This window comes from Mandrillus leucophaeus, unplaced genomic scaffold (genome assembly GCF_000951045.1).
Source record: "Mandrillus leucophaeus isolate KB7577 unplaced genomic scaffold, Mleu.le_1.0 Scaffold321, whole genome shotgun sequence".
In the NCBI taxonomy this organism is placed as follows: domain Eukaryota; kingdom Metazoa; phylum Chordata; class Mammalia; order Primates; family Cercopithecidae; genus Mandrillus; species Mandrillus leucophaeus.
This window is the reverse complement of record NW_012103377.1, coordinates 877,985-888,486: the sequence shown is the minus strand read 5'-3', so window position 1 is coordinate 888,486 and position 10,502 is coordinate 877,985. Positions and strand designations below refer to the sequence as shown.

At 40.1% G+C, this 10,502-nt stretch overlaps 1 protein-coding gene across 1 annotated transcript in view; it reads left to right on the top strand.

Moving 5' to 3' along the window:
• Positions 1-10,256: 10,256 nt before the first annotated feature.
• ZFX (zinc finger protein, X-linked) overlaps positions 10,257-10,502 on the top strand; it is a 77,248-nt gene continuing 77,002 nt past the window's right edge. The window contains exon 1 of the mRNA XM_011988000.1: positions 10,257-10,492. The gene's annotated coding sequence lies outside the window, so the exon portion shown is untranslated. The remainder of the gene's footprint in view (positions 10,493-10,502) is intronic.

Below are 10,502 nucleotides of genomic sequence, written 5' to 3'. Positions count from 1 at the left end.
TTTTTTTTTTTTTTTTTGATAAACATAGAAATTGACCCTTCTGGTCTTAAAACTTGAAACTCACCAGATCCAGACAAGGAGATACCAGGCCTCTCAAAAGGTATCAAATAACTGAAACTCACCAGATCATTGCATCCAGACATTAAGACACCAGACCCCTCATTCATCATGATTGCTTCCTCTGTTTTCCCATACATAGTTACATTTCTTTCCTGCTATATAAACCCCTAATTTTAGTTGGTCAGGGAGATGGATTTGAGACTGATCTTCCATCTCCTTGGCTGCTGCATCTGATTAAAACCTTCTTCCCTGGCAATCATTGTTGTCTCAGTGATTTGTCTTTCTGTGCTGCGAGCAGCAGAACCTAGATGGAGCCCCTTGTGTTTTAGTAACAGATTTTGGTTCTCTGACCCAGCATGCTTTGCTTGTGGCTTGGCTGCGATGGGCTGCCGGGAGTCTCAGAAGCCTTCCTAAGCAGCTGCCCACGCAATTTTGGCTGGAGGTGAGTTTCCTTCTCTCTGGCCCCTCTGCAGCCAGCCTCAACAGTGTTCCTGATTGCCTCGGAAGAACAGCCTTTGAAATTTGACAACTGCATCCAGATAGGATGAGTGCACTTTGTGGGCCCAGACAGCAGACAGCAGAATCTGCTCCTTTCAGTTTGGGAAATTTGTAAAGGAATTCCCATTTGTAGGTTGAACAAGCCCAACTGAGGCTGGACACGGTGGGTCACACCTGTAATCCCAGCACTTTGGGAGGCCGAGGCGGGCAGATCACTGGAGGTCAGGAGTTCGAGACCAGCCTGGCCAACATGGTGACACCCCGTCTCTACTAAAAATGCAAAAATTAGCCAGGCATGGTGGTGGGTGCCTGTAGTCCCAGCTGCTCAGGAGGCTGAGGCAGGAGAATCACTTGAACCCAGGAGGTGGAGGTTGCAGTGAGCCGAGATGGCGCCACTGTACTCCAGCCTGGGTAACAGATGGAGACTCTGTCTCAAAAAACAAACAAATACATATAAATAAATACAATTATTGGTAAAATAAAAATAGAAATGTCTTCAGAGTTGTCAGTGTACATTTTTGTTTGGGTTTTATATTTGTCTCTGCTAGGTATCTTGAGGTATCAGGGTTTGGCACAGAAGGTTATAAAACTATAAACCCAGCCAAAACGAAATGATCTTTATGCACATTTTTAAATAAGTAAGACTAATTTAATATTATTGGTTTAATGAAAAAAACAGCAGAATATTCTGAGTTACTGGTGAAAATGCCCATGTAGGTACCCTTAAGGTTCTTAAAAGATGAACACCTGATATTCACAGCTTGTAAAATAGATAACAAGGAAATGATTTATAAATAATCTAGATAAACTGCTAAAAACAAATAAAATATCAATGAGTAAGTGCTAGAGGTGAACTTTTTGTGTAACTTAAAATCTTAAAAGTTATTTTTGCCGGTCATTGGATGTCTGGGTCATTTCCAGTTAAGAAAAGATTATGATATGGGGAAACATGTTTCTAAAAATCGTGGAATGGTTCTCATTTATAAAAAGCTAATATGTGATAGGCAGCTCAGGATTTCTTGCTTCCTAGGTTTTCAAAATTTAAAGTTACTAAGGAAAAGAATTCCAGTTAAGATATAATTCTGTATGTAATATGTACCCAAGAAGATGTGTTTTTATTGAGAGAAAGAATAATTTTATCTAATTCAGAAGTTATCTGAAGATTAATTCAAATTACAGACTTTAAAATGTTATTCAGGAAACAAGGTAGAAAGGAACCAGGAAGTAGAGGAGAGATGTGAAGAAAGTTATAAAGATGTATTTTTGGTAAGGAAGGTTTTAAAGAAAAGAAAATTTAGGACAAAAACAGAAAGTCGGCAGTGCACAGTGGCTCATACCTGTAATCCCAGCACTTTGGAGGCCGAGGCAGGTGGATCAGGAGGTCAGTAGATCAAGACCATCCTGGCTAACACGGTGAAATCCCATCTCTACTAAAAGTACAAAAAATTAGCCGGGCATGGGGACGTGCGCCTGTAGTCCCAGTTACTTGGGAGGCTGAGGCAGAAGAATGGCGTGAACCCGGGAGGCGGAGCTTGCAGTGAGCTGAGATCGCGCCACTGCACTCCAGCCTGGACAACAGATCGAGACTTCGTCTTTAAAAAAAAAAAAAACAAAAAAAAACAAACCAACCAAGAAAACCAGAAAGTCCAAGCATGTACCAGCATTAAAGTACTCACTGGTCATGTGCCTACAGCAAATTTCTTAATTCCACAAAATGTATAGTGGTATTGGTGAATTTAAAGACATTAATTTGGGGCTGGGTTTGGTGGCTAACACCTGTAATCCTAGAACTTTGGGAGGCTGAGGATCATCTGAGGTCAGGAGTTCGAGACCAACCTGGCCAATATGGAGAAACCCCGTCTTTACTAAAAATACAAAAATTACCTGGGTGTGGGGGTGCGCACCTGTAATCCCAGCTACTCAGGAGGCTGAGGCGTGATCGCTTGAACCTGGGAACCAGAAGTTGCAGTGAGGTGTGATCCAGCCACTTCACTCCAGCCTGGGCAAAAGGGTGAAACTCCATCTCAAACTAACTAACTAAATAAATATAAAGACATTAATTTGGCTGGGTGTTGTGGCTCATGCCTGTAATCCCAGCACTTTGGGAGGCCGAGGTGGGTGGATCTCTTTTGAGGCCAGGAGTTCGAGACCAGCCTGGGCAACATAGTGAGACCCTGTTTCATTTAAAAGAAAAAGTTCCCCAGGATTTTAATTGACTTTAAGATGTGCAACTAGAAAAACTACCTTGGGCCGAGCGTGGTGGCTCACGCCTATAATCCCAGCACTTTGGGAGGCTGAGGTGGGCAGATCACGAGGTCAGGAGATCGAGACCATCCTGGCTAACACAGTGAAACCCTGTCTGTACTAAAAATACAAAAAATTAGCCGGGCGTGGTGGCAGGTGCCCGTAGTCCCAGCTACTCGGGAGGCTGAGGCAGGAGAATGGCGTAAACCTGGGAGGCAGAGATTGCAGTGAGCCGAGATCGTGTCACTGCATTCCAGCCTGGGCGACAGAGCGAGACTCCGTCTCAAAAAAAAAAAAAAAAAGAAAAACTACCTTAGACAAAGTAAGTTAAAAGACAAGCAGCAGACAAGGAAATGATATTTGTAACATACATAATTAGCAAATAATTATATTCAGAATGTAGAAAGTATTTCTAGAAATGAATAAGAATAGAAAAGCAGACAAAGTTTATTCCAAGGCAATTTTCAGATGAGGAAAACTATAGCTAATAAAGAGTCAGATACCTTGAACTTACTTGTTATCAAGGAAATGTCAATTAAAACAATTTTACCATTTCTCACTTATTAGATTGTCAAAAAGGATGAGCACATCAAGAGTTATGAAGGAATAGGGAGTTGGGAATTCTCATATTCTGCTGGAGGGAATGTATATTAGGATAGCCATTTTGGAGAGTCATATTGAAAATGTGCCATATTCTGAAAATTTTACTTATTTATACTCCAAGAAAAACTCTTATACATGTGGGCAAAGAGGCATTTACAAGGATGTACTAACATTTCTTAAAGTGTCATTGGTGTGTGGATGACTTGTCTGTGCATCACCAGGACTCCTGGTTAAACTGGCCCTATCCCATACCTACTGTATCAGTCAGGGTTCTCCAGAGAGAAACGGAGCCAATAAGATATGTACATAGATATATAAGAGGAGATTTATTATGAAAATTGTCTTATGTGATTATGGAGGCCAAGCAGTCTTACGATCTGCCTAATGCAAGCTGGAGAACAAGGCAAACTGGTGGTGTAATTTGATCTGAGTCCAAAGCCCTGAAAACCAGGAAATCCAATGTCCCAGGGCAGCTCAAGAAGAGAATACACCTTTCCTCTGAATTTTTGTTCTATTTAGGGCCTCAACAGATTGGACGATGTTCACCCGCGTTGGTAACAGCAGATCCTTTTTTTTTTCTTTTGAGATGGAGTCTCACTCTGTCACCCAGGCTGGAGTACAGTGGTGCAATCTCAGCTCACTGCAACCTCTGCCTCGTGGGCTCAAGTGACCCTCCTGCCTCAGCCTCCCGAGTAGCTGGGGTTACAGGCAGTCACCACCACGCCTGGCTAACTTTTTGTATTTTTAGAAGAAATGGGGTCTCACAATGTTGGCCGGGCTGGTCTTGAACCCCTGGCCTCAAGTGATCTGCTTTCCTCGGCCTCCCAAATTGCTGGGATTACAGGCATGAGCCACTGCACCCGGCCTGACCTTCTTTACTTAGGCTACTGATTCAAATGCGAATCTTTTCTGGAAACACACTCACAGACACACTTAGAAATAATGTTTTACCAGCTATCTGGGCATCCTGTAGCCCATTCAAGTGGACACATTAAAATTAACCATCCCATCGACGAGATCAGAATTTCCAGGAGTTGGGGCCTGGGAATCTGTATCTTTACCAAGGTGTTCCCTTGTAAATTCGAAAATTATTGCTGTTTTCTTAATCATAAGTGGTCTAGTTTTTATATATTTCATTGCTTAATTCTGCTAATTGTTTTGCAAATGAGTAGTGTTGTATGGTTCACAGAAAAGTGTGAGAAAGGAGGCCACTAATATCTGTAATGCTTGCCCTACTCCAAAGATTCTTTGAAATTTGAAGGTAATTTTTTCTGCGTGTATATATATTATGGGTATATATTATACATATTTTAAACTTGTTATGGAACATTTCAAATACATATACAAAGAGAATAATGCAACAAACCCCCATATGTCCATCATCCAACTATGTCCATCATCTAACTTCAATCTTGTTTCATGTATATTCCCTCACACACTTCACCCTGAACCCCCCATGTTATTTTCAGTGCTGTTTCTGATATCATATCGTATCATTTTATCTGTAGATATTTTGTTCATGTATCTCTAAGAGATAAGGACTAGTTTTTTTTTTCCTCAAGACAGAGTCTAGCTCTGTCACCCAGGCTGGAGTCCAGTGGTATGATCTCAGCTCACTGCAACCTCTGCCTCCTGGGTTCAAGCAATTCTCCTGCCTCAGCCTCCCGAGTAGCTGGGATTACAGGCATGCATCACCACGCCTGGCTAATTTTTTGTATTTTTAGTAGAGATGGGGGTTTCACCATGTTGGCCAGGCTGGTCTTGAACTCCTGACCTCGTGATCTGCCCACCTCGGCCTTCCAAAGTGCTAGGATAACAGGCATGAGCCACTGTGCCTGACCGATAAGGACTAGTTTTTAGACATAATCACACCATCATTACATCTAAATGAATTAACAATACAATAATTTGTTTATATGAGCATATATCCAGTCAGTATTGACAAAATTCAGGGTTCATATTTCTCCAATTGTCTCACATTTTTAGTTTTTTTTTTTTTGTTTATTTATTTTTTTGAGACAAGGTCTCATTCTGTCTCCCAGGCTGGAGTGCAGCGGCATGATCTCAGCTCACTGCAGCCTCAACCTCCTGGGCTCAAGCTATCCTCCCAACCTCTGCTTCTTGAGTAGCTGGGACTACAGGAGCCCCACTGTGCCTGGCTAATTATTTTGTATTTGTAGAGGTGGGGGTTCCATCATGTTGTCCAGGCTGGTCTCGAACTCCTGAGCTCACTGGCCTCCCAAAGTGCTAGGATTACAGCATGTGCCACCACACCTTACCTACAGTTTGTTTGAATCAAGATTGAAATGAGCCAGATGCCGTGGCTTGTGTCTGTAATCCCCCTACTTTGGGAGGCTGAGGCAGGTGGATCACTTGAGTCCAGTTCAAGACCAGCCTGGGCAACATGGCAAAACCCTGTCTCTATGAAAAATACGAAAATTACCTGGCTGTGCTGGCGTGCACCTGCGGTTCCAGCTACTCAAGAGGCTCAGGTGGAAGGATCACTTGAGCTTGGGATGTCGAGGCTGCAGCGAGCTGTGATTGCACTACTACACTCCAGCCTGGGCAACAGAGAGAGACTTTGCCACAAGAAAAAAAAAAATGAAATGAAGTTCATACGCTGCCATTGATTAACATGTCTTTTAAGTCTTTTCTAATCTATTGATTTCCCCTCCTATTTTTTTCTAATAATTTATTCATTGAAGAAATTTATTTGTTAAATGTTGAATTTTTCTTATAATTTGTTTTCTTATAATTTATTTGTTTATTCTTATCTTTCATTTGTCCTTTAGAGTTTCTCATCAACTGGATTTTGTTGACCGCATCCCTGTGGTTTAATTGATATGTTTCTCTGTTTCCTGTATTTCCTGTAAACTGGTAGTTAGAGCTAGAAGGTTAATCAAACTTAGGATCAAACTCAGGTTTTTTTTTTTTTTTTTTGTCTAGTAGCATTTTGTCCTTCCATCTTGAGGCATATTTCTGGTTTTCTCTCTGCTTAGCAGCCATCAATGATTATTGCCAAGGTCCATTAATTCATTAGGTGTTGCAAAATGGTGATATTCTAATTTCATCAGGACTTCTTCATGTATTAGTTGTAATACTTCTATTAAAAGGAAGGTCCCTTCATCAACTATTTGGTTACTCTGAGGAGTAGATCTTACAGGCTTCATCTCTTTGCCTTTACTGGTTTTCAAAATATTGGTTCCCTAGCATTCTCCAAAAGTGATCATTTTAAAAAATTGAAATATGACTCTCATGCTATCAAATTCGCCCTTTTAAAGCATACATACAATTCACTAATTTCTAGTACATTTACAACGTTGTGCAACCATCACCACTAGTTGATCATTTTTAAAGTCTCATAAATTCATTAATATATCCACCGTGTTTCAATCCATAGCAATTATTTTTTTGACATTCAAATTTTCTTAACGTTAGACAACTGGAGCCTTCTTAAACTGGCTCCTGAAAACTTTAACACACTCCTAGTAAGCTTAGATACTTTCTTCTTTCGCTTTCTGCTATAAGGAGTTGTTCCTGGCTTATCTTATACTTTCCTGCTCCAGCCCTGGAATCAATCACTTCTCCCTTTCCTTTGGTGGAAAACTGTAGAGGCCCCAACTTGGACACCAGAGGTGCTCACTGCTACTGCTCATTGTTTCTAGGTCTCTATATTGATTTTTTTTTATCTCTTTAGTGGAGCTAGTTTGTTTGCTGTGCCCTGTGATTTATAATCCATGAAGAATTTGACTATTATATTCAGGAATTAAACAATGTCTTGTTCAACTAATGACTCATGTAAAAAGCACTGCTTGAAAATCACCTATTTGCCAGTCATTGTTTATTTTAAAATTATTCTCCTTGGGGAGAGTGTGTGGCTTACGGGCTCAGATGAAAAATTATTAATTGGCATTAATTATGGCCAACTGAATTCCAACAGAAGATGCGACTTGCTCACGCTAAGTATAACCTAAGTATCAGGTATCAGATAAATGGTTAATTTTTATAGGGCATGCTTAGTTCAATAAAACTAGGGCCTTTCTGGGGGAAGATAAATATTTTTTAATGTTTGGGATACGAAAAAAAAAAAAAAAAGAATGACCACAACTTTATTCAAGAAGGTGTACATATTTTCATAAGCCAATAATGTATTACTTCTTATTTGAATTCCCATCAGTCTCTGATGTGGAGTGAAAATCAACAGCTTCTTTTTTGACTAATCTTTCTCCGGGAAAATGATTGAAAGGCCTTCTATCGTTTCTGGCTCAAGGACCTATAAACATGTCAGAGATTTTTAGTTAAGTTATTAAAACACTGTCAAAACCGTGAGTAAATGCTTTTAACTATCTGATGTACATTAACAGCTCCGAAGGAACAAATACATTTTAGCACGTAATCAAAATTCCTTTTACTGCTTTGAAACCAGCTATTTTGTATTCATAGCATTCTCTTTTGAAATGTTCTGCTCTCGACCTCCCTAGATAAAATTTCCTTTTATTATGTTTACTTGAGAAAATGAAAGTACTTAGGAATGTTTTTATTTTGCCTTACACAGCCTCCTTATTCGAGTTCCCCAAGGGCAAGCACATCTTTGTTACTTCCTGCGCCCAGAATTCTAAAGGTGCCTAATACGAAAACAATTATCAAAATTATCAAGGCAAGATAGGCTGCAGTAGGTCCTTTAAGTGCAAGATGTCTGGTGCTTAATTACCAAATGCTTTCAAGGATCTTAGGTGTCCTCAAGGTCCTATTGTGAGTACTTTCATAAAATGCATTTTGTATTTTATCACATCAAACAATTTCTGATCTCTGCTGTTTACACTTCCTTTTCATCTTCACTTTATCATGAGTATAATACTAAGTGTACTTCTAGTGAAATGATTTTTATCATTGTTCTTTTACCAGTTTAACAATGTTCTTTACAGACTTCCATAAATGGGCTTAAAGTACAAATTACTTTTTTTTTAAACTTAAGAAAATATAGTTGACCTTATCTGTATAGTCATCTATAAAATAACCGGACTTTATAAAGTTTGCTGGACTTTCATAAAGGTTTATCTAATCTAATAGAACTAGGTCATCCTTTCTTTGTTTTCCACCCAAGTTAACAGTCTCTTCCTGTATGAAAAGTAATGACAAAGGGCTTTTTGAAAGTATCAATCCCTAAACTACTTGTGATCTTTTAAACTGAGAAAACATCTTTTTCTTTTATGCTTGCCTTGGACACTGTTTTCTTAGGTGCTTTACACTGGTGGATGTATAAGTATTTGATGGTAATTATGGAAAAACTAACAATAATGGTGACATTAGGTTTTTCTGTCTTGAACATGCTGCTTACAGTTGCATGAATGAAGTGAGGCTCTATTCTTTTTTTTTTTTTAATAGAGACGAGGTCTCACCATGTTACCCAGGCTAATCTTGAACTCCTGGGCTCAAGTGATCCTCCCGCCTCAGCCTCCCAAAATGCTGTGATTACAGGAGTGAGCCAGGGAACCTGGCTTCCATTCTTGCCATTCCGTAGCATCAAACTGAGGCCTTTGGAAAGTACTTAAACGCTGGTTATCAGTGTTTTGAAATATTAATGTGGGTGGCCGGGCACAGTGGCTCACACCTGTAATCCCAGCACTTTGGGAGGCCGAGGTGGGTGAGTTACCTGAGGTCAGGAGTTCGAGACCAGCCTGGCCAACATGGTGAAACCCCGTCTCTACTAAAAAAATAGAAAAATTAGCCAGGTGTGGTGGCACGCGCCTGTAATCCCAGCTATTTGGGAGGCTGAGTCAGGAGAATCGCTTGAACCCGGAAGGCGGAGGTTCGGTGAGCCGAGATGGCGCCACTGCACTCCAGCCTGGGAGTGCAAGAAGTATTAATGTGGGCACACAAGCTATTTCTCGTTTTTTTTTTTTTTTTTGATTGACACAACATTGCTTAGTTTCACTTACCTTTCTGTGAAAGTGTGTATCACAGCCTGATGTAATTTTTATAAACAATGAATACATGCTGTTACTATTTTTGAAAGGAAATTTAATCGCTTGGAAAAATTCAAACTAAAGCCCCGCGAGGAAAATTACCATCCAGTGCATGCTCAGAGATTTCTTCTTACTCTACTTTTGTTTTTCCTTTTTGAAAGCATTTGTGATTGAGAGATGTCTGAGGGAAGGGACAAATTGCATTCTGGGAGTTTTAAAGAGTTCTGTCAGGCAACTAAAATACGTGGCCTCTGTATTTAGAGATTTCAAACCAGTATACTATTTGCTTTATAATTTTTGTGTTTCTTATTGTTTACAAATGTCTTTTAACATTTAGTGCTGTGTGGAAGGATAGCATGCCAGATTCCAGATTAATGTAAAGACTCCACTATTTAACTTTTCCCTAGTAACTCTAAAACAGTTTGGGTTCCAAGTTCAGCATGGAAAGATAGCATAAACATTTAAACTAAGTAAAGTGCAAAATGCACATTTTTGAAGTTGGTAAGTGCTGTTTAATCATTTTCCTCTCCTCTCCCAAGTCTTTTGAAACTTCAAAAGGCTTGTTTAAGCAGTTTGTTTAAAAAAAAAAAAATCCATACCCAATTGGGCTCCTCTCTATTAAGGAATGTGGAAAATTCATGATTTATGAAACGATGACACCAGTCTTACATTTCACAGGCTCCCCAAGCTCTGAAACACGGGTACATAGGAAAATACACAGAAAATTCCTGTTCTTTGCAACGTGCGAAACGTTTCAAAATGCAACTTTGCTCATCTCCCTCCCCCGTACAAACTAATAAAATCAGTTTGGCTCTCTGACTGCTTATTTTTAAAAAGTAGACGGCCTGGTAGGTGCTCTAGGGATAACCCTTCTCCCCCCACTCCACCCCCCTTCCCGCACACCCTTTTAGACTGGCAAGCCCGTTTTCATTTTATTTCAAAGATTTTTTTTTTTTTTTTTTTTTTTTTTTTTAAAGCGAAGGCAGGGGACGGCGGGGGTTGCTAAATTTATCTTCCTCCCCAGCCACGGGGATGAAGAAAACACATTTACTGCGGGCGGGGGTCTGAGGGCCTGCAAACAACTCAAGCTGGAGCCTCGGCCAGGACTGGCGCGAGAGGCGGTAGGTCTCC